General features: G+C 44.6%; 1 protein-coding gene across 12 annotated transcripts in view; it reads left to right on the forward strand.

The window, feature by feature from the left end:
- The first annotated feature begins 266 nt into the window (after positions 1-266).
- Positions 267-24,604, forward strand: part of NCOR2 (nuclear receptor corepressor 2) — a 403,768-nt gene continuing 379,430 nt past the window's right edge. For 5 of the 12 annotated variants that reach the window (XM_050923437.1, XM_050923442.1, XM_050923438.1 and 2 more), the window contains exon 1: positions 267-643. The gene's annotated coding sequence lies outside the window, so the exon portion shown is untranslated. The remainder of the gene's footprint in view (positions 644-24,604) is intronic. The other 7 variants (XM_050923446.1, XM_050923447.1, XM_050923443.1 and 4 more) reach the window with 2 other exon arrangements.

Consider the following 24,604-nt stretch of genomic DNA (forward strand, 5'->3'; position numbering starts at 1 on the left):
GCTTTGCAAAAACGAATTGCGTTGGAGAAAAAAATATTCCTACCGATAAAAGAAAAGGGCAAGCGGCGTGTGAACGGACCCGGTGCGGTGCAGTGCAGAGGCTCTGGCACCGGCCCCTTGCAGAAGCCCGGGGACTCGGCTGTTGCAAGCCAAGCTGTTTGTTTGGTGCAAGCCGGGCTGCTGGGAAGCTTTGGGGATCGCTGCTATCAATCTCCCTGCCCCCGGCCCCTCCCCACCCAGCCCGGCTCGCGGGGGAGGAGCAGGCAGGCTGCAGGAGCAGCCGCCGCCAGAGCCGGATTGCAAACTTGCTCCTTTGCAAAGGCTCCGGCGAAGAGAGCAGCAGCCGCAGACAGACATCTTAGAAAGGGAGAGAGGAGAGGCGAGGAGCTTTCCGGGAAAAACAGCCCCCCTGGCTCTGGATTATAAACACAGCAGCAGATGGAAGGGGACAGAAACCCAGCCGCGCGCTCCTCCTCCAGCAGTTGATCCAGGGGATATTTGGATTGTTTTTTCTCTTCCCCCTCCAAACACACTTGCTCATTTCCTTCCCAAACTCCCCCCCCCCCATTACTTTACGGATCCTCGTTGTACAAGGAGAGAAGGAGGAAGAGTTGAAAGAAGAAGCGATTAGCAAAGGCACTAGGTAAGGTGGGGTTCCCCCCCTGCAGATTTACTTTCTCCAAAACAAGCACGGGGGGGAATCCCTCTTGGCTGGTGTGTGATTAAGGGGGAGGGGGGCTTTGCATGCCAGAAGGAGCTGAATGGATAACAGTCACTTTAAATGCATTCGTTCCTTTAAAAAAACCAAAACAAAAACCACCCAGCCAAAAAATCCCCAGAAGATTGGCGTGTGTCTGCAAAGCGATCAGGGTAATTCGGACTTTTCCCGGGCAGCCCTTCCTGTCCCACATCTTGGCTTGTATTCTGACCGCTCTTTGGAAAACAGAACATGCCTGTCCTGGGGTGGCAGAAACCATCACCCCCCTACTCAGCCCCATAGCGTCTAGACTGGGATCCCCTGCAACTAGATCTGAGGGGGGGTGATCTGCTGAGCAACTGCTTGGCTAACTCCTGCTTTAGAAGGAGGAAGGATTTAAAAAAGAGAGAGAACTATTCTCCCCGCCCTAAGGTCGATGTAATTGATCTTCCTCCCCACTCCAAATGCTCCATAATGAAAGGATGAGCGGTGGGGGTGAGGAAAGGAAGAGGAGTTGGTTATAGCCCTTGCTAATTGGCAGTGCTCATTAACTGGGGAGAAAGGCTTGGCATCTGCACACACAGAGTGGAACTTGTCCATACAGCATCCTAGAGGGAAAAGCATGAACTGGCAAGGCCTTTGCTCTCCCTTCCACACCCCAGCTGAAATCTATCTGAGGTGGGAAGAGGGGTGGGGAAGGAGTTTGAGAAAGAGGAGAAACCACACACAACTATTAATAGTCTCCGAATCCAGAGCAGATCATTGTAAATTGTGGGAGCAAATGAACTGAGGAATGTTTATTTCAGGCAGGTGTGTGTGGCTCTGCATAACTGAGCGGCTGTTGTGTAATATCAAAATTGCAGTTGAAAGCTGCTTTGAACTAGGACATTTTTCAAGGGACAGTGAAGCTTCCTCTACCCGGCACGCTGTAGGCTTTCCTTTCATTTGAGCTGCCCTCTATGGTACTTTGGAAAGTTGGCTTTGGTAAATCGATTCTTCTGCTCCTACCCGTGTGATCTTGTGTTTGTGTCTTAAACCAAGAAGTGCTGGTACCCTCCCTTTTCCACCCAGATTTCTCTCTGCCAAATGGCTGCCTGTGACATTCTTGTTGGGACCCCAGGGAGGTTTTTTTAAGGTCTATTAAAGATATCAAAGTGATTTTGAAACTGGAAGTGGAACATAGGGAAATACAGTTGACTTGGCAGCATGTCTTGTGATGCAAGATGTGTCGTTTCATTGTGCATGTAAATAGCCAGCCCTTTATTTTGTCCTTTATTTATACATAGTTCTTATCTCTGTGGTTGTGTGTCGCCCTTTTGTTCTTTATCTTCAGACTTTGACTGTCAGGTATATTTGAAGCTCATGGCTTAATGCCTACATGAGATCCCAGCGAAACTAATCCGTGTTAAAGACACAGCATGGAGCCAAGTGGAAATCTAGACCCAGTAAAGTTTCTCACTGATACATTACGTATTTTTAGATGTTAGAGAAAATAGTGCAGTTACGGCCACTACTGAGCTGCTCTCATCTGTACAGAAATAAGAACTACTGAGCCCACTTGTCTGCAAAAGTTGAGTTTAGTGGCTTATATGTAAATATTTATGATGGATAAACAGGGCTGGTCTGATGGTGTCTGGGCAACAAGTGTACATTCCACTTTTGAACTGTAATCTCTGGAGTGATAAAATGAAAACTGGCAAAAAAGCAATTTCCTGTTCTTTCTCCTGACCTTACGCTGGTTCCTTGACAATGCACAAGGAGCAGACTCTCTCTGGTGAAGCCAACTGCTTTACTGTGTTGGCTCACACTAGACTGGCTGGAGCAGCAGAAGCTGCATGACTGTCTATCCCTCCTGTGGCTTCTTGGGCCTGGGGCTAGGGGTTACGTTTTGACCCAGTGAGACCAGCCCTGTTTCCACTACAGCAAGCTCTGTATACTCTGCATGTGATTGGAAGGTACTTAGTAGGATTGCAAAAACTTCTGTTTGTAGTCAAGGTGTGATCTGACCTCACTTTGTGTTCAGCTAAAGAATTTTGTATGAAAGGAAGATGCTGATGCTTTAGGCGGGTGATAGCTCTGATTTTTTGTATTTTTATTTCCCTCCGTCTCATTTTCTGTGAATGCGCATTTATGATTTGAACGCTTCTGTGACCTCTGCTCCAGTGAGCTAGCCAGGAAAACACCAGCTGTTAAGGTTTAGCTATCTGCTGTTGATTATCAGTAACCTTGATAAATCTGTATAGATGCTAATGTGACTTCTAGGCATTGCGTAGCTGGACAAAGGTTCCCATTTGCTCCTAGCCTAGGATTTGTAAGGGTGGGTGAGAATATATCTAGTGTTAGCTTGCAGAGAAGAATAGGTGCGTAATATTAAAAGTTTATAAGCCAGGGGTCACCTCATGCAGTCCAATCTCCACTGGTGTCAATGGCAACTTTGGGGAGGACAATTAACCTCTATCTACCTCTGCTTACCCAGCTGTATAATGGATAGAATGCCTACCTGTGAGCATTAATGTTTGCAGAGAGTTTTGAAATCATTGAAATACTATAGAAGAGCAGCACAACATACAACAGTATTACACTGGAAATCCATGTGCAGTTATAGCCAATGCATTTGCAAAATTTACCTGGGTTATCAAAAGCAAATAAATGCAGTGAATTATCACAGAGGTGAAAGTGTGTGTGTATGTAGGGGGATGGGCAGCTAGGGTGATATTGCCCACAGTAACTGAGAAAGGAGGTAACTGGGAGTGAGTCGGGAGCTGGGAGAGGAGGAGACAGGAAGAGATACAAACTCTATTTCAGCCATGTTGAACTAATGACTAGACATCCCTAAGGAGATGTAAGAGAGACAGGGAGAATGGTTTTCCCCTTCGGATATGCGACAGGTCTGGAGTAGAAAGGTAGATCTGTGAGTTGACCACATAGAGTTGGTAGTCGAATTTGTGGTTGAAATTTCTTAGCGTTAAGGTGGAGAGGTAGAAGAGAAGGGGACCCAGGACCAGAGCCCTGAGGAATCCCCACAGAAAGTGGGATGAGGAGGATCCTCCAAAGGACACGCTGAATGTGATTTAGAATTGGGTTCTCGTGACTACTCCTGTCTTGGCCTCTCTACAGATGCTAATGCGCCCAGTTTGGGGACAGTCGTGACACAAGAACACAGAGACGTTGAGAGGCTAATAGCTTATTGCAGAAGAAATCTGATAGATGTAACCACTGCCAGGAGTTCGTATCGGAAATTTTTCACCACTTATCTGTATGGGCCAGGATAGACTGGTCATCTGGGCAGTAGCTCTTTAGATTCAGGAATCCTAAGGGGCCCCTTGCCAGGTGGTTGGGGAAAAACTGCCATGCTGTGACTTCATAGTCACACAATAGCTGTGGGCACAATCATGGTAGTGCTGATGGCCTCCTTGGGAGGCTAATGTCAAACACTGCCTCAGGCGGGAGAGCAAGGAATTGGTTACTCAAAGGAATGAGTGTTCTCTGGAAGAGATGGCTGTCTCCTCTCTTCCCTTCATTTGCAGAAATGCAGTGGTTCCTGGTTCACTCCCTGGAGCACAGGATGTGAGGTTTCAGAAATGGACTCCAGAGCACTAAAAGCTTCCCAAAGAGAGGATCCTGATTTAGAACAGTCTGTCATTAGAAAATCATTTGGCAAATACAGCTACTTTGCAATGTAGCATCCCCTCAGAATACCACAGTAAAAGCTTTCTGGTCACAGTGGGGAATCTCAGGGTTGACAGATGAGAGATTGCATAAAAGATGGGAGAAACCAGCTGGTTGTACCAGATGACCTCAGAGCCTCCTTTTTCACTGTATGTCATAAATGTAAAACTGCTGGATATTTTGGGGCTGCCAAAACGTTAGCCAAGTGAAGAGAACATTTCTGTTGAGGGAAATGCGGGCAGGATGTAGAAAACTGGTGCAGGAAATCTGATACTTATGGTACAAAGAAGGGGGGTCCCCCTAAGATAGAGAGAACCCCTATGCAACAGTGTCTCATGGGGGCACCTGTGGAGTTAATTGCTTTTGGTGTGCTTGGTCTTCTGCCTGGGACAGAGACTGTCAGTCAATAGTTTTTTGGTAGCTATGAACTGTCATTGCATTTTATACCGTGCAAGAGTTTGCTGAGTTTGAGGCCATGTGTAAATAATTTCTTATGTAAAATTGCATAACTTGTTTTAGATTACCCAGAGTTCGTTATGAATGTGTGTGATCACAGAACACCACTGTATTGAGCAAGTGCGTTGCTTTCAATTAATTTATTGGACGAGAAACCTGAATAAAAGTAATAATACTTAGCACTTGCATTTCACTTCACATGTTTAAAATATACATTACAAGCTAATAACAAATCCTCAAACTCCTTGTGAAGGAAGAGGAAGAGATTATTATAGTTATTTACCAGGTGGGGTGGAACGAAAAACAAATAAATATTCAAAAGTGATTTTTTTGGTGCCCAGTTTGAGAGATCTTAAAGGGGCCTGAGTTTCAGAGGGCAGATACTTAGCACTTAATCCTGTTCCTGCCAAACCAAGTGGTCTTGTTCTGACCAAACCGCTAGACATGGCTGGAAATTTTGGCCTGTGAGGTGCAAGGCTTCAGAGTAATTCAGTTGAAGATCTAGTGAGTGTTGTTAGATATTTGGCTGTGTGATATCTTTTGGCGTCTTTGGTCTGTCCGATACAACCTTAAACAGCTAGTTAGTTAACATAATAATTTTTTTTTTAACATTTCGTCTTGTTTTCAGTAACCCAAATTTAATGCACAGAAGTTTAACAATGTAATGGGGACCAAGTTTTTTATAACACAAGCTATAATTTTGCAATTGTTGCATAGCTATTCATTTTTACTTAGGGTGCATTACTAATATTTTATACTAAATGTAATGCTTAACTGCTAGGATAGATGCTTACAACCTTCTATGAGGTGTATTGCATTCCCCGGCTGAGCAGCACTCTGTTTTAGCAAAAGAGTTAGTAACATAATTTTTACCAAGCTTTTTAGAGTTAATTTGCTTGTGATACTAATGCCACTTTTAACTATTTAGAAGCACAAATTTTAACAATCAATAATTCCCTTTAACATAACAAAAAACAAAAGTGTATAACAATTAAACCAAACACTTTGAGGGTATTTACATTTTTATGACACTTTGTGTTTGGGAGCCAAAGGTGGAAACCTGTTGAAATTGTTTAGTTAGCTTTATGCAGAAATTTATTTTTAAACATTTTTATAACTATATTTAAAAGTGCAAACAAATTCATAAAAACCCAAACAAGAAATTGACATTTTGTTAACATTACCTTTACCTTAATGCTGAGGTTTCCCCTTACGTTTTGTTTCTTTGAATAAAAAATAAACTGACTAATAAAGAATTCTTTTTGTTTTCAATTGCATTATTTGTTGAGGCAGAAGTGTGTGTGTGTGTGTATAACTGAGATCTTTTTGAGCTTTAAAAATAGGTATTAATAATATTATGATGCTTATACCCCAACCATAATATTAAAATAGTGTGGTACCACTTATATGTATATATTTTAAAAAAGTATAAAACTGACTTTTGTTACAACAAAATAAAAATTATAAACTAGCTTACTTACCAGATCAGTAGTCAGGGGTCAGCAGTGTTGTTAGATGTTTGGCTGCTTGTGTGGTCCAGCTGTGCGACACATCCTCACGTGAACCGCCCAATGACCACAAATCCCGTTAAGTTGCCCGGCCAGGTTTTTTGTCAGTGAAGCACAGTAATAGCACCTGGCAAACTCTGTGAGAATATTAACTAATATATGCCCGTGACAATGGATGCAGCTTGGTGAGGTGAATGTAGCAATGATGCCTCCTGAAAAAGAGGGCTCGCGAAGAGGGGCGTGAAGGAGGGAAGGACAGGGGCTTAGCAGACAGCATGAGCATGTTGCAGTAGTAGACTCTGTGATACAGGGCATGAATCTGGTAGGAGATGGAAGGAAACAAAACCAAGCAGGAGGAAATGAGCATGGATGAGTTGAGAGGCAGCGTGGTCCAGTGGATAGGGATGCTGAACTGGGAGTCAGAAAACTTGGTGTCCATATCCAGCTCTGTCCAGACCGTGGGTGAGTAACATCCCCTCTATGCCTTTGTTTCCCTTCCCACCCTTTGTCTCATCCATCTCTGTTGTAAGCCCTTTGAGGCAGGCATTTTCTCTTACTAGGCATGTGTACAGCACCTAGTACAATGGGGGCCGGCGCTTGGCAGGGACCACCGGATGCTACTGGACCACTACAGATGTTTAAAAGATAGGAGGCCAGTGGAGGTGTTTGAGGAAGAGGGGTAATGCAGTTGGAGTGGCAGGAAAAGGAAGGCATTAGGAGGTTGGCATAGGGAGCAGTCCTGCTCCTGCTAGAGTGAGTTGTCTGGCCTTCGCTGGGTGCAGGGTTGAGTTTTCCTGGCTATGCTGCAGTGGGGCATGGGAAGGGCAGAAAACAGGCCACAATTGCAAGGTGAGAGATGCCCACGGTAGGGGCTGGAGTCTTAGCTGTAAAAGTGAAGAGAAAAGGACTGCCTCTAGCTGTGATACCGAGGAAGGGCCAGAATGTAGAGTACGTTTACGTGACAGCCGCACAGCTACGGCACTGCAGCTGTGCCACTGTAATGCCATAGTGTAGGCGGAAGGGGTTTTTCCGTCCGTGTAGGTGATCCACCTCTCTGAGAGGTGGTTGCCAGATTGACAGAAGAATCCTTTAGTGCACAACATTTTTCACAACTCCGAGCAATGTAGCCAGCTTGGCCTCAGCTGTAAGTATAGACCAGCTCTTTGTGAGAACAGGATTGTGAGGGGGAAAGGGCGAGCAGACGGGCGTTGAAGTAAGTGCCAAGGTGATGTGCCTCCTGGGTGACCCTGGCGATGATAATAACACTTAGCTCTATGAAGCACTTTCTATTTTCAGAATGCTGAACAAACATTAGCTAATGTAAAGGAGAGTGGTGCTGGCTCGTTATCGGGAAGGGAAGTAACTCCAAATTAACTTTATGATCCATGAAACTGAAGGTTATTTAAAAAAATAATTTAAATGAAAACACTGACGTTTTCAAGAGTAGCTGAATGCATCGGTTGTTTGATGTCTTCCATTTTTTTTTTCTTTTCGCCTGTGTTTTTTGGCTTGGGAACCAATTATAGGCCATATCAACTTACGCTTGGATTTGAACCTATGTTGCTCTTTAGTCCGCCAAAAGATTTTTCTCTTAACCCTGATGCCGTAATGTTTGATTTAGAAGGGTTGGCAGCAACTTTTCTTTCTTTGGGTGTGCTTGCTGTTAAGTGTAGGGAAACTCTTCAGAACTGTGTGACACCTTTAAAAGAAGTTATCCTAAAGCTGGTCCTGTTAAATATGATCCAGCTGTGTTTCCTGGAAGATTTTTCACGCAGACTGTATCCCAGGACACTTCATGGCACAAAAACTTAGGAGGCAGCAGAGGTGTATGAATTGTAGAAGATGATGTGGTATGACAGTTTTAAAGCATTCGGTCATGAGGCCAGTGTCTGAGGGAGGAGAGATAGAAAGATGGTAGGGGCTCTGTAGGAGGAGGCTCCTGGATTTACAGAAGGGTCAGAGGGGGCAGCTGCTGCTGGAGTACACTGAGGAAGAAGTCAGGAGGAGACAAGAAGATTCTAGTAGTCTGGAGTAGATCCCTGGAGAAGGGCATTTCTGAGACGAATGGGGAGCCAGTGTTTGTGTGGTGTGGCTTGGCGTGTGGTGGGGCCATATTTCGTGTGATGTAGAAGAAGGCAAGTGGCAGCAGAGAGAGGAAGCTGCTGAAGGAGGTGATGGCAGCGGAGGGAGTTAGGTGGTGGCAAGGGGCAGACATTAGAGATGAAGGGAGGAGCTGGAGGAGGAGAGCTCAGGTCACAAATGATGACTTCAAGAATGTGGGCAGTACAGAGGAATATGGTCTGAGTCATGGAGGAGGACGGGGCTGTTTGAGGCCTGAAACCCAGGTTCTGAAGACCGAAGTGTACAGATGTGGAGATAAAAATGGGAGTTGGCCTGATGGAGATGTCAGAGAGGGTGTCTAGGGAGGCAGAGCTATTGATTAGAGGCACAGAAGTCTGTGCTTAGGGTAGAAAGCGGCCAAGCAAGGAGGAGTTTGTGCAAGGGGCAGTAATGAAGCCTGAGTGACTCCTCAAAGGAGGGGTCTGAGAACAGAGGTGGAACCACTGACCGAAACAGAGTAACTTGATATCCAGGAGCGGTGCTATAATGGCTGGGGATCCAAGTCGCCTCCTTAGCTGTGGAATTGGGAGGCGAGGGGGGAAGCCACATGCACAGCTAAGTCCCCACTGAAGCTAGAGGGGTTGGTCCTGCTCCTGTTGGCCTCAGTGGTGCAGGATCAGAGCAGGAGAGCCCCTCTGGGCAGGGGGTGTTCGATGTGGCTGAGGACACATGGTTCAGGCTTACTGGGGAGAAATGTGCTGAAGAGTGTTTACTTCAAGAGGACATGTGGAGGAGGACATGAGATCCAAAGACGAGGGGAAGAGGAGGGGAGCCTTGACAACCAAAGTTAGCCAGAGTGACTAGACCCTTTGGGAGGAGATTTCCCAGCAGGGGCGGATTGGGGAGGCAGAGGATGTTGCTAGTATTCGCTGATAGCCACAGGCCCATCTGCAGCTGTGCGTGAGTACACATGCCAAGGCAGGGAAGACCCACAGGATTTCCTTTCTGTCGTGCTAGCTGTTGAGTTCATATCTAGCCAAGTGTCCTTGGTTTCTCCTCTCCTTGTGGGAGAGAGTGATTTACATAATAACACAGAGCGTGGGCTTTATTTAGAGTCGGTTCTCTGACATAGCAGTGGAGAGCCTGACGTGTATGGGCAGAGCCAAACTTCCTTAAAGCGTGGGGTAAGGAGGGGTGGTTGGATGCTGGGTTTGGTTTGCACTCATCTCCAGAGCTCAGGCTGTAAATGGATGAATTCTTCACCCTGCGTAGATCTATAATGCGCAGTGACCTGGGTCTGACCTGAAGCAGTACTTCAGTGCCACGTGTGTTTAGTGATGGGGATCCAGAACTGTTAATATGCTCTTTTTATTTCTAAACCAGTCTCTGGGCAGGCAGAAAAGGGAACAGCTGTAATAGGAAATTTTAGGATTTTTCTAGGAGTCTTTACAGCCCTTAAGACAAAACTGGAAAGGGATGCACTTGAGGCGTTAACTCCAAATTGTAATCTGCTCTGCTAGGCTGAGGCATTTGCCAGCTTTAAAAACCAAACCTCCAAACTCTGTTCACTCTGCACACATGCACAGCAGTTAATAGAAAGGCAGGATGGTCCGGTGGTTAGCACTCTAGCTGAGGATGTAGGAGAACTTGGTTCTATTCCCTGCTCTGCCTCAGACTCCCTGGGTGACCTTTGGCAAGTCCCTGGGTTTCTCTGCACTGCAGCTGGGAGGGGGCCTTCCCAGCCTGGATAAACAGACTCACGCTAGCATGGACATTGCAGCTCTGGCTGCAGCTCCAGGCTCCGAAGCCCACACGGCTTTGGAGTCTGTGCTGCGATATCCATGCTGCTATTTTGAGTGGGCTAGCTCAAGCCCCGCTTGTGCGTGTGTGTCTGCCTGGGCTGGGAGGCTTGCTCCCAAGTGCCGTGTAGACGTACCCTTTGTGCCTCAGTTTTCTGTCTGTAAAATGGAGGTAATAATGCTGTCCTACCTCACAGGACTGTCACTGGGGGATAGATCATATTAAAGATTGTGAAGTGCTTTGATATTACAGTAATGGGGCCATACAAGCTCCTTAAATCATTATAATTTCTGTAGGACCCTCGTTTTCCACCACTGTACCCACTGCAATACGCACTGTCTGCCAGGGGTAAGAAGGAAAATATATATAGAATAATGTGACCATAAGGATCACATTATAAGTAGTAGCATTGAGTGTGCCCCAACCACCTGAGCTTCCGTTGGAGGTGCGATTGGACTCCTCAGGGTAAAATTTTCCCAAGTGATTTAGGAGCCTAAATCCCAGTGGAAGTAAATAGTGTTTTTAAGGTTAGGATTTTCAAAGTAGCTCAAGGAAGTTAGATGCCCAGTTCCCTTTTGAAATCGAATGGGAGTTTTACAAAAATGTTAATTTTCACTCTATTCTAAACTGTAATTGTGTGTGCATAATAGCAGTACAGTATTGGTTAAAGAGGGAAATAAAGGTAGAGAATAACCCAACCAGTCAAGCTTCTAACAAGCTATTATAAACAATAGATTATTATTATTATTTATTATTATTTTTCTAGTCAAATGTCTATAAAATTGTAACTGGCAGCTTTTTTAATGAGACTAGTTTTCTCTGTGGCACATTGATGTTTGGTTTTGTTTTTAAATTGCTCGTTGTCTCTGGCCTGTATAATCTTCTAGAATATTTACGTCCGGTACCTCACAAATACAGGCTAGAGCACTGTTTAGTGGTGGCAACATCTGGCTGCTACGTTGGCAGATACGTCACCGCTCTGGATAAGTGTTTATCCCTGAGCTTGAGTGATCCTGTTCCTTCCTCTGCTTTTTTGACCTGATATTATGGGGAGCTGGTTTAGCTAAGCGTTACTGTCTCACAGTCGAGTGAGTAATTAAACTATACATACGGTATATAAACAATGGGCACGTAACTAGTGGGATACTGCTGCATAGGGGAATGCTCTCAGGACATTTCCAGAGTTAATTGTTTGCTATAGGACCTGCTGCAACTTAGGAAAGCTGTTACTAGATAATTAGTGGGCTTTTTTTTTTCTGTCTAGTACAAGAATTCCTCCAGAATTTTGTTTTCCATAAATGTAGGGTCAGTACAGATTCTTAGCTCTATTTCCAGGTCACCGATCTGCTCCCCTCCACCTCCGTCACTGAACTTTCAGCCTTGTTTTGATTCAGTAGCACGTTAAGCTGTACCTGTAGACAAAAGCAGGCAGGCCTGCCAAGTTCACATTTCCCTAAAACCCTGCTGGTGTTTTGGGCGGAGAGGGGAACACAAGAGGGATGATATAAGCTGCCTTAGAAGCAGAGCTGCAGCAGAGGCTCTGTTTTAGGAGTATTTAGATCTTGAGTTGGGAAAACTCCTGAATATGCTGGGAAAAAAGTAGGTAAACCTTAAATTTCATTTAAGACATCTGCTTGGTGGCAGATGAGTTAGCCAGAGCTCCTTTACTGTTCCCAGAAGGGTTCTCTGGTTCCCATTATCTCTCTTTGGGTATTGGGCACTTAACTCTGATTTCTTTCTCATTTTGCTCCCTTGTGACAATTCCATCTGCATTGCTGAAGTTTCTCCATCTGGCTGGTTTGGGGGCTTGTTTGGGTGCCTACGTGTGGCTTGTGACACTAGAGTGTCACTGGCAAAAGGCAGACAGGCAAGCGGATGCTTCATACCTTAGCTAGAAAGTTGCCTGCTGTCAATGACAAGAACATTTGCTAGCATGAGCTGCCTCTGCAGCCTCTACCCACTCTGCCTGTTACGCTGAGCAAAGAAAGTTTCTTTTTATTGTGTTGCGAGTCAGTGGAGATTTTTATGCAACACAAGTGTGGAGGCTGCGAGGCACATGGCACTTCATTCGTTACACCTCCTCCTTACTATGTAGAGGAGCGTTGTCTTTATTTTGGAGCAAGTGGTGGTGGTGTTTATAGGAAGTGTTGGCTGGTCTCATTAGTAGGTGTGGTATTGTTGGTTTTTTGTTTTGACCTCAGAAGTGGCTGAAGTTTTTGACTTTGGCAACTAAACCACATAAAAGGCTATGTTTGGAGACCATTCTAAACAAGCGCTGTAGGCTAAAATGATGAAGAAGTCCACCAGTTGGTGCAAGTGTTCGTATTTAAGATGTGCATCCATATCCCAGTTTTATTCATGGGTCTTTGGGTGCACGACTGCCACGGTTTGCTGCCATTCCAGAGTTATAGTATGTAACCTGTCGCTGAATCAAGCCTCTGTACCAGACTGATAGCCATCAGCATATCTCATTCTTTTTTTAACCCAGTTAGACTCTGCCATGGGAATTTCATGGAGGATAGGTCCATCAATGGCTATTAGACGTGATGGTCAGGGACGCAACCCCATGGTTGGGGAGACTAGATCTGATTGCCAGAAGCTGGGAGAGGATATCGGTAGAGTTGCCCTGTTCTCTATGTTCCCTCTGAAGCTCTGGTACTGGCCACTCTTGGAGACAGGGTACTGGGCTAAACGGTCCATTGGTATGACCCAGTATGGTAATTCTTACAAGGTATACTCTGGGCATCTTCCTTTTGGAAATCTCAAAGCACTTTTACAAATGTTGTTAAAACTCTTGGCATCCCTGTTAGGTAGGTGAAAGCTGAGGGCTTGTCTTAAGCTATGCTGGCAAACATCCCCAGTGATGGTTCAGCTTATACATCTCTACCTCGATATAACGCTGTCCTCAGGAGCCAAAAAATCTTACCGCGTTATAGGTGAAACTGTGTTATGTTGAACTTGCTTTGATCCACCGAAGTGCACAGCCCAGCCCCCCCGGAGCGCTGCTTTACTGCGTTTATCCAAATTCATGTTCTATCGGGTGGCATTACATCGAGGTAGCGGTGTACTCGGAAAAGACGTTCTTTCACCAATATAGCTTTAGACCAGTTCCCCGAATGGAATAAGGACTTTTTTTGCTATTATTACTGCAACTATATTTAGTTTTTGCCAGCGTAGCCATGTTGACTGGAGTGTGATTTCCTGCTTCCTCCCCCAAACTCCTCACTAACATAGCTACGCCTGCAGAAATTCTAAGAGTAGACCAAGGCTGAGAAATGGAGAGTCCCAAGTTACAGTCTGCTGCAGAGCTGCGAATAATATCCAGATCTCATGATTTCCCAGAGTGAAATTCTGTCACTATTTGATGGGGATGAGGTTGGGCAGGATTTTTCCCCATGACCTTCACTTTAGTTGCCAAACAGTCTTTTCATGAGAATAAAATACAAAAAAAATTGCTTTTTACGCATCCTTAGACACCCATGTAGTGTTTAGCGAAGGAGAGCACCTGCTCATCTATATATTTTGTCATAGCTGATATGACTTTTGCTTTGTAGGATTTGATATTTTGTGTCTATCTTACTCCAGAGACAAGGTGGGTGAGGTAATATCTCTTATTGGACCAGCTTCTCTTGGTGAGAGAGACAAGTTTTCGAGCTACACAGAGATGCATTTAAGGAGGAGGAAAAAAAAAAAAAAGAAACCTAGCTGGGTTTGAAAGCTGTGGTTCCATGCGGGGACCTGTGTAGCTCTGAACATTGCAGGATGACTTCACAAATATGGCTTCCCTAGAAAGTACTGGGACATGTTTGTAAAGGCTGATGTGGATGACACTCCCTACAGGTGTGATCAAGGAAGTTACAAACATTTGTTCTTTGCTCCAGGCTACAAAGACTGTTTTCCCTAGGGATCAGCAAAGCAAAGGTGTGAGGAGTGTCCGCACACATGAGCCTTCACAAACATATTTAAGTACCTTGAGAGTTAGCTGGCAATTAATTAACTAAAGGTAAAGTCTAGTGTAGGGAAGCCCAAAGCCTTTACTAACCTGCCCACTGTGTCCACCAATTCGATGTGTATGTAACTTGTTAATGTCTAGTGGCATGAGAACAGAATTAGGCCCGTTTGTATTATGAGTTCCAGGTCTCCACCTTGGAGGTGGAGGATAAGGTGGAAATACAATGGTCTCACCGTGCTGCCTTGCCAAGTGAATTTTTTTGTATGCATTGAAAAGTCAGAACAATTTGCTGTGCAGTCAGACGAGTCCTCTCTGTAGTCCCTATGTATTCTCATCACACAGGCAGCTGCAGGTGTAGTGATTGTCGTAGCAGTGAAATCTGTCTAAAGCAGCCACTTAAGGCATCCACCAAACACCCCCCCCCAAAAAAAACCCCAAAAAACCCCCAAAACAGCTGCATAACATTAGCCTTCTGAGAGAGGTGGGGAAGAATTGTACTTACTATGTTTGGGGAATACTTTGAGATGTCCTCTTTACAAGATGGATGTCCGCTTCACTGTATTTAATTTGAATCTAATCTTTCAGTGGCTACAGTGCAGTTGTCTCAAAATCCTGGTGTATAGACCTATGTAACATTGAAGATCTGTTACCAAAATAATGCAATGTCAACCTTAAAACACTCCCCAGCCCATAACAGCTTAGCCCACTGAGCCCTACTCCACTAACCTGCTCGAAAATGGAAAAAGAATGGGGAGGGGAGCATAGGGGTTAAAAAATAGAACTGGTCAAAAACTTTCCATCGCGTTGTTTTTCAGTGGAAAATTGGCATTTTTACTAAATATATTCCTGAAAAGTGTTATATTTTCACAGAAAATTTTGATAATTTTGGAATGCCCCAACATTGGCGCACTTTTTTTCAGTTTTTCTCAGAAAACCAAAATATTTCAATTCCGAAATGCTGCTGCAGTACCTCCATGGGAGTTACCGTTTGGGTGTCTCATGTTCCCATTCTTCTCTGTGGGCCAGTCTCCGCAGCTGGACTTCATCTCCCATGATAAGAACATAGGAATGGCCATACTGGGTCAGATGAAAGGTCCATCTAGCCCAGTATCCTGTCTTCTGACAGTGGCCAATGCCAGGTGTCCCAGAGGGAATGAACATAACAGGTAATCATCAAGTGATCCATCCTGTCGCCCATTCCCAGCTTCTGGCAAACAGCGGCTAGAGACACCATCCTTGCCCATCCTGGCTAATAGCCATTGATGGACCTAAATGATGCACTGCCTCCCTTTGCCAAGAGGGGAGATGCTGGTACATCATGGGAGAAGTAGTCTGGCTGGAGATATTGCATGGGGATAGCTCTGCTAGTATTAACCTTTTTTTTTTTTTTTTTTTTTTTTTTTAATACTGCTGTTACTGGGTCCCTACGAGGGGGTTATATTGCTTTAACTATACCAGTGAAGATACACAGGAACCAAACCCAGGAGACCTTTCTACAGTAGATCAAACCCAGCATCTTGAATTGCACCTGCTTTGTAATCTGATGCCACAGCAGTTTGTGTCGCATAAGAGCAATGAGCCCTCTGATACGCATCTTGAAGGAAGTGGGTACACAGAGAGCATATTTCTTGCTTGCTAGAGCAGTAGTGACTTCAGGCCACAGTCTACCTCTTTCAAGGTTGCCAGAGGTCATATCATCCTTCTGCTGTGGCTACACTTCCCAAACAGGCATTTGTCACTCCTCCCTCATCGTGCGCATCTTTGCTCAGAGTTAACGATTTCTAGACTCATTAAGTCTCTGTCCCATAAAGGAGAACATATGGTCCTGCTAATATTCCAAGTCTCATTAACTCTTATTCATGCTGCTCTACTCCAGTGGTTCAGAATTGAATCTGTCACTGAACTCTTTATTAGCTCAACACTAGACTACCATAAAACTACCCAAACAAACTCTGACCTCTGCTTCTGGTACTTCCAAAGAGACACAGAAGGTCTGGTTTGTTCAAGGAGCATTTCTGTGGCAAGAACCTTACTCCGGGTGTGAAACTCCCCATCACCTCTGCCACAGGTTGGAAGCCATCAGAAAATTCTCTTCTTGATGTTGGTTATGGTTGTTGGACAGACAGGACTGATCATGGAGGATCCTTCAGACACCATATTATTTTATTGTTTGTACTGCAGTGGCACATAGCCCAAATCATGGAGCAGAACCCCATTGTGCTAGGTGCAGTACAAATAGAGAATGAAAAGACAGTCCCTGCCCCAGAGAGCTTACGTTAAAGTTACCACTGTCACAGAACATTGCTAAATTGCACATCTTTATAATCAACATACACAAATGATTGGTCTCTCTCATACCTCCCAGCAAAGACTTAATAGCAGATTTTAGAAATGAGGGTGTAGTAGTTGTACTGTTAGGCTTCAGTACGCTACAACATTGTGAAGTAAATAACTAAACTACTATTGATTGTAAATGAACAGTATGGTTTGTGGCATGTTGCCCTCGCTTTTTAAATGGTTTTGCTTATTTGCAAAATGCAGTAACTTGCAATGGTTTCCCCAGGCATTGGTGCAGATTAATGAGGTTCTGCTGTATTAAAGTTGATATTAAACTGATCAATGTGACTTTAAAAACTATTTCTGCCCATGTTGCCAGTAGATTACATAGAAACCTGGCTGCGTTGGGGAAGGGGAACTGGGCTGGGTGCTTTTAGAGTCAGCATGCGTCCATTCAGGTGCTACTGTGGCAGCCTGGCTGGGCTGCATTTATTTTGCTAAACCTTGTTCATGTCACAGCTAACTCAGTGAATAGATTAACATCTCTAGTGTGTCAGAGGAATGGGTTTTGAATTTTAAGTGGCAACATGTAAAAAAGGGGGTAGGGGCATCTTAGTTGCATATCAGGATGGGTACATGTGAGGAAGCAAAATGGATGTTTTCATTTGTACCTGCAACTGCATCCTCTGTGCATGTAATTAACCTGTTCGCTGTCAGCCGCGCAGATGGAATTTGGGGGCCTTTTGCTTAAAAATGTTACAATCCACAGCTTGTAAGACGTCTGGCAAGTGAACTCACTTGAACAACTAGTCCAGCTTGTTAGTGTTTGTCTTGATTGAAGCCTAAAGCTGGGAATCTTTTGGAAGTTGGCATGTTACTGTGCTGTCAGATTCTTTGTGTCAGTGCTGTCTCTCCTGGTGCATGTGGAGTTTGAAGTGTTTATTCCAGTTCAGTGCAAGGAGGATACTCTCCCTCTTCCCTGGTGACAACAGTAAAAAGTATTAAAGTGCAATAGAACCTCAGAGTTACAAACTGACCAGTCAACCCCACACGTCGTTTGGGACTGGAAGGATACAATCAGGCAGCAGCAGAGATTAAAAAAAAAGAGAGAGTACAGTATTGTGTTAAATGTAAACTACTTAAAACAAAAACGGAAAGTAGCATTGTTCTTCTGCATAGTAAAGTTTCAAAGCTGTATTATGTCAATGTTCAGCTGTGCATTTTTGAAAGAACAACCAGAACATTTTGTTCTGAGTTAGGAACAGTTCAGAGTTATGAACAACCTCCATTCCGGAGGTGCTCATAGCTCTGAGGTTCTACTGTAGTGCCCTTCTCTTCCTGTGGCCATGGTAACTGACCTTGGTTACTTCTCTTCATTAGGTTAATTAACCAATTTCGAAGTTTCCAGGCTAAATCTGTACCTATGGATTTCTGAACAAAACTTCTCCATTGTCTTGCCCGGCTTAAACCTCCACAGTGATTGTTGAGTTCTCAGCATGGTTTCTACAGCAGGTTACATTTCTTTCCTAAGCCAGTGTTGGCCTGTGGGATGACTCCTTTAGCAGCACCTGAGATGACCTGTTGCTGATGCTTTTCCCCTTCCGAGTCAGCTGTCACGGGCCAGCTGTGGGTGTTTTATTGCAATGTAGACATCGCTGAGATGTCCCTGTGCTAAAGAGGTGAGATCGTGACTTCCGATGGGAGAAACCCATCTTGAGCTTTCCTTCCATTCAGTCAGATGAAGGCAAGTAGCGTTTCAAGAATGTTTTCTGTTTAGTTTATGCCTTATAATGCAGGGATTTCTTTTCCCTTTCCCTCTCCTGATTTTTTTTTTTGTCATTAAAACCCAGCTTAATCAGGAATTTTGTAATAAAACAGTGCTCACCCTGGAGATGTTTGGTGTGTGTCTCTGGGTTTCCTGCTCCTAATGTATCAGTCAAAGGCATTACTACTTTGGACTGTTTCTCCTGGGTTTAATTAGCACATCGATGACCGGAGCTTCACGCTGCAGCAGTTCAACCTCAATTAAAAGCCAGGCCCCGGCAGGCGCACAGTGGCAGGCAGTGCTTGCAATACCCAAGTGCCGTAAGCAGTCCATCCAAACCCCATGTGATCAGTGCAGTGTAGAAACTTGAGTAGACAAAAGCCTGTCTGTTACTGGGAGGAATCTTACACATGCTTCTTCTCAAATTAACCTTAAAAGCAGTGGCTTTTGGTCAGCGTTTTAGGTGGATTACTCAGTATTGGTAACCCCAGGCCTTCAAGAATCAGGGGCAAAGTGCCCCCAAATAGCGAGGATACCTTAATAATTTTGTCTTCTGTTTTTTGAGCCTTTTGGGGTTCACATTTTCAAGCTTTTTCTCTGTGCCTCTAAGGGCTAGACATTTCCTCTTTTATTTTAAAGTTTTTGGTTGTAAATGGAAGCTGAGCGCCTCATGTAGTCTCATGTCTCCAGGAGCTGGGAATTTACGTGAATAAAATCGCAGTGGTTGAGTGGAACTTGCTTTGGCTCTTTGAAGGTGTTGTGGGTTTGTTGCTTTGGCTTCGGAGGCGCCTCTTGGAATGGGTAATGCGCAGCCAGTCGAGCGTAGATCTTTCCTTTGGACAAGCAGGTCCATTGAATTACAGCTTTGAACTGGGATGCAAATACATTTTTATATCCCGTCCGATTATCTCTCTTCCCCCCTGCTCCCCTTTCTGAGTGGGGCAGTGCCTCAGGAGCGGAGACTGTGCTTACCACTTACTAAAGAGACCTGGTGTTAATCTCCCACCCATCCTGTTGCAGAAACTTATCAGGATAGGAATCTTTTTTTATTTTATTTTTTTCCTAAACAGAGTGACTTCCTCTCCAGAATTACTTTGGGATATTATTAAGAAAGGACCCTGGCTCTAGGGCTATAGCGGGATACAGCGTAGATTCAGCCCAGACAACACTGTCAAGTTGCTGTCATCTGCCCCCTTTCTCCTATATGGCCCATAGAAACCTTTGCAGCTCCTAGGCAGGCGGGCAAACAAATCTGTTGTGTGTCTGCATGACATGACAGAGGTATCCCAAGCTGTTATGTCAGTCTGTCATTCACTTGTTCTTTGTTTTTCTGCTTTTGAAGGCCTGCTTAATCATTAACAGTGCAAACCTCTGTCAGGCAGGGCACCCTGAATGTAGCTGGCTGCTCCCTTCCCTGGAGGCGTAGAGGGTGATGGCCTGGCTGACATGTGGGATGTCAGCATGGGCGGGTGTAGAGACTCCAGCACTGTAATCGGGTTTTACTGAAGAAGAGGTTGTCATTGATATCCCTGGGATTTGGCATCTATATAAATACACAAGCCAAGCTCTATTTAAGGACGAGTTCATGTAAGTTCATTTGCCTTGGAAAGGGCAGGAAGTGCCCTGTGATTGCAGTATGTTGGTATTGTTCCTATCTCTAGTCCCTAGAAATTCCTATGTTAGTAGTGAGCTAACCTGCAAAAGGTTCTGAGCTTTGGGTTCAGTCAGGACAAACGCCTGCAAACTCAGGTGCTTGACTTGAATTCTGTAAACACCTCAAGCCTGTGATTTGGTGGTGGGGAATGGGCTCAGTTAGAAGATTTCCAGTCAGCCAAGGAACAGTGTGAGTAGATTTACCTCTGGGTCTTTGGGGTGTTTTTCTGTTTCTCCCAATCTGGAGGTTGAATAACCTAGTTGCACTTAAAACAAAAAACGATTGGGGGTGAGGGCACAGGTATTTCAGAAACTTCCAAAGAGTTTGGTTCTAGAAATGGGGAGTTGTTTCGTTTTTTTTCTTTTTTTTTCTAAGCACCACGTTGCCTGTGCCAAATGGTGACACACTCAGCTTTGAGGAATTAGTAAAAATGAATCTTGGGGTGGGGGAGGGCACGGAAGCCCTTGAATATTATGTTGGATTTTTTCCCTTGAATTCTCTTGTTCACTGACGTCTGTGAAGTCGAGTTTTGCTGGCACATGCATTCACTGAAAGTGAACCTTAAACTCGCTCTCCAGTCCTTGTAGAACATGCATTTTTAAGTTCACTTTCCCATGGGTGTTCTCATCAGGAACTTAATTGTAATCAGGGAACAGACCATTCCAAGGACCTATCTCTGTTGAGGGGTACCACTCAAGTTAAGTGTTTTGGATAGTGACCCACAGCATAAACAAAATCCACAAAAAAATTTGGTTTGAATCATTTGGATTAACAAACTCCAGAAAACGGTGCTCAGTTCGTGGCCATTTCCCAAACCAAAAAAAGAGATGAAAGGATTCATTAGGACTTATTCGCTCAGCTCTGCAGCCTGTCTGGGATCTGGCTCTCTACTTTCATCCCGTAGCTCAGGAAAAGTCAGAGGCCGCTCCCCTGGGGAGTATTTGCTGTTGACTGAATTGCACTCTGTCATTATCCTGCTGGATAATGAATGCAGTGGCCTCCTTGGCACTGGCTTCAGAAGAAAGCTCAGACATCTGCATGTGACCTGGAGGCAGGGGACTAAAACCAGGGAACAGAAGAAAAGAAAACAACATTTTATGGAGCAGATATGGAAACTTCCAAGTCTCTCCTTTTAAAGGCAACACTGGAACAACCACTCTAGGGTCTCCTCTTCACTGTTAAACCCTGGTACCTAAAGTGCACGTGAGCGATCCTGTGGTAAAAACGCAGTGGAGACAAGGCATTTGGGTTTTACCATGAGGGAGACTTCCTAAGGTCAGCCCTATACCCCTGCTTGGGGGTTGACCTCATCTAGTTTACCTCACAGTGTAATGAAGTACCTTTTGTCTTCTATCCAGAGTAAAAGCAGTGTTCCCATGCATTAGTGACTATGAGGTAAAAAAAACACACCTTTTTTTTTTTTTTTTTTTTTTTTTTTAGCTGTGAAGGCAGGGCCTAAAACAATGGTTAATGGGATGTTGTCTAGTCAGATGGGAGTCAGGATTCCTGACTCTGCTACTGACTTGCTGTGTGGGGACGGATAAGTCTTTAACCTTTCTGTACCTTCATTTACTCATCTGTATTATACTTGTCTTCCGTCACACGGATGTTGAGGGACCAGATTCTCAGCTGGCATAAATGGGGAGAAAACTTGGCTTTTATCAGCGGAGCAGTGCCTGTAGAAATGTAGGATTGGAAGGGACCTCGAGAGGTCATCTAGTCTGGTCCATATATTGCAGTTGAGAATTTGGCTCGATGCTTGTAAAGCATCATGAGATCACATCATCATAGGCCATAAGTACAAAGTACTCTTATCAGTTTCCTAAGAGAATTATTGCAAACCTAGGAATCCTCCTAAGCCAACTGGCACTAAGGTTCATCTGCTTACCATCTTTGATGCAATCTGTCCATCACTTCCTCAGTTCTCCTCAGGGTCTCTTTCCTACCACCACCTCCTGCCATGCTGTCTTCACTAGGTCCCCTTCATTCATCCTCTGGACATACCCAAACTAGTGAAGTTTTGCTTCCTGGATTTTTGTCAGCCACGTTGTGGACTTTGACATTATCCAGCAGGCTAAGTGAGGTTTGGGATGGAAGTCAAACATGCAATATGCTGAACCTATTGCAAAACTACTTGATGAGGCCTGATCCTGCAGTTCCTTACTCATGCAAATAATCCTGTTCAAATTCAGTAGGTTTCAATGGGACTGCTTGCCTGAGTACATACAAACCATTACTCATGCAAGTAGTAGCATTATGGTCTCGGGTACAGTAGTAGATCTCTTTATTTAGGCAGACCTATGTAAGCCATTCGTACCATATATTAGGTCCCTCATTTGCCTATGTTATAAATAAATGTGTGTCTGCATGCTCGTGTGTGTGTGCGTCTGTCTTTTTTTTAGCTAAAGGCAACCCCTTAAGCTCTTATCTGCAGGTCTGTTCAAGCTGGGACATGGGGAATTCCTAAGAGGATTATCATGGTTTACTTGATATAGAACGTGAAGTTGAGCAATGGCTTATCTTATCAGAGATAAAAGACATGGAAATGAAGTTTATGTAACATGGCTTCCCCAAGTGGAATGTAAGTTCTCCCAAGTGCGTTCCCTATTAACAGTAGCCATGGGTAATGTGTCTGTCTCTCATCTGACACCTGCTTTCTGGGCACTGATGGCATTTATTTATTTTCAGGGCTCTGTTTAGAGACTAGTCTGTTTGGGACTTTAATCCATGGCTGTATAAAGTGGAGGGAAGTAGGGAGGGTGGATGCTGGTAGTGGGTAGAACACTTCTGGACTTGGCATTATTCAGAGGCTGGGCTAGCATTAATACTGTATGCTGCACTGGAAAGTGTTGGGTCCTGCATTGGTTGCTCTGGCTGAACCATAATTGTCACATGATTGTATATTTTGTTTCAAGATAAACAAGTAATTAAAACAACCACCTTTATATTCTTTAAAAGGGGAGTGTGATCCATTGGACTGGAAGGCTGACAGCACTTCTTAGAGGTAACCTTCAGGAAATGCCACACACAGCCCTTGCTGAGCCTGCTGGCTTCAGGCGCACACAACATTCATATCATTCTTCTTGAGTTTTCCTTAAGGCTCCCAGCCTGCAGCTGCTTTTCCTCGCTCCCACCTTCTGCTCCACTGCCTTGGGTTGCTACCTGGCTTCTGGCCTCCTTTCACAGCAACCCACTGCACTGAGGGAGAAACGGGGGGCGAGGGGGGGGGGGAAGAAGAGATGGGCCAAGAAGCTGATATCACCTGCTCTGCTTCTGTGCACAGAGTAGCTGTCTCATCCTTATTAAAGGTACAGTGCCTTAAATTGGGAGCCACACCAAGTTACCCGACTTTCAGAGAGACGTAGCAGCACCCGCCCTGCAGCTCCTATTGGAGTCAGAGGGAATTAGATGTCAGTACTTCTGCAAATCAGGCTACTTATTTAGGTGTCTATATATGGAATTAAATGCCCAGATCTAAGGTATCCAAGTTTGAAAATTTGACACTTAACACCTCCTATCTGTTTCTCCATTTGTCAAGTGGGGTCAGTATTTATCTTCCTGTCAGCGTTCTTGTGTAACTTAAATAAATAAATCACAATAATTAACAGTAACACCTAATGCGATGTTTGTAGGCACTACTGCTAATCGAGGTAGGGATGCCACATTGCTGCATGTTGTTCATGAACACACTGCTCCTTGGAGAGTTCTTATTTAAGTATAAACAAGACAAAGTACTGTCTTTGTTTTACGGAACAGAGATACATAGACATTATAATACCTAGCTCTTGTATTCAAAGGAGGGTAGCATCATTATCCCCTTTTTACAGATGAGGAAACTGAGGGCGGTGAAGTGATTTTGCTCAAAGTCCAGTGGTAGAGCAGGGAATAGAACCCAAGTCTCCTGAGGCACCATGCCGTGCTCTGTCTGAGTTGGAATAATGTAGAGTGGGATCATTCAAAGCACTCAGTGACTTGCTCTGTGGCAGACCCAGGAACGGATCTGAAATCTTTTGAGTACCTGTCCAGTTTCTTAGTCACAAGCCCATATACTTCCTATCTAATCGATGTGCATAGTTGCCAAGCGCTCAGTACCAGTATTGTCCTCTGTAGAGTCTTCAGCAGCCATGCGCTTTAGCCAGTCAAAGCCAGAAAGGTACCGTATTCAATTTCCATAAAGAGATGACAACTCTTAATACCTGCTTTTCCTGGTGACAACTTTTCATCCAAGGCCTGCAGCTTCTGTTGAAGCATCACTTGGGATTAGACTCTCTCTTACATTCTAAAACCGATTTGATCTGGCTCACTTTCCCTGCCACAGAATAGCGAAGCCTACCCTCCCCTTTATCTTGTAAACATTTGCATTTGCTGAGCCCTGGGAAATCCATGGAGTGGCATTAAAATCCCATGCAATTATTGGCTTACCGTAATATTTCTGTTGTGAGGGACTTTGTGCATCTTGATGCTTGAACCCACTGGGTAGGGGAGGGTGGGACAGACTGGCCTCAAGCTGAGGGTCCATGGCTATGTCAGACCCCAGTAAAGGTGCTCCTCTGCTGTGGATTTAATTTCCATGGTGCTGGAAATGCTTCCCCAGTGCCCAGCTATCAACTGAAAAGCTATTGGAGAGGGAGGAGGTGGTGGTGGGGGAATGACTTGTGGTCTCCATGGCAACCTACCAGACAAGAAGTGGATCAATGTGCCGTTCTGCACCATCTGAAACTCAAACAGTGCTCGCTAAATCTTGGGGCTGCCTCTGCCTGCCAGA

The sequence above is a fragment of the Gopherus flavomarginatus genome, chromosome 15, assembly GCF_025201925.1.
Source record: "Gopherus flavomarginatus isolate rGopFla2 chromosome 15, rGopFla2.mat.asm, whole genome shotgun sequence".
NCBI lineage: Eukaryota > Metazoa > Chordata > Testudines > Testudinidae > Gopherus > Gopherus flavomarginatus.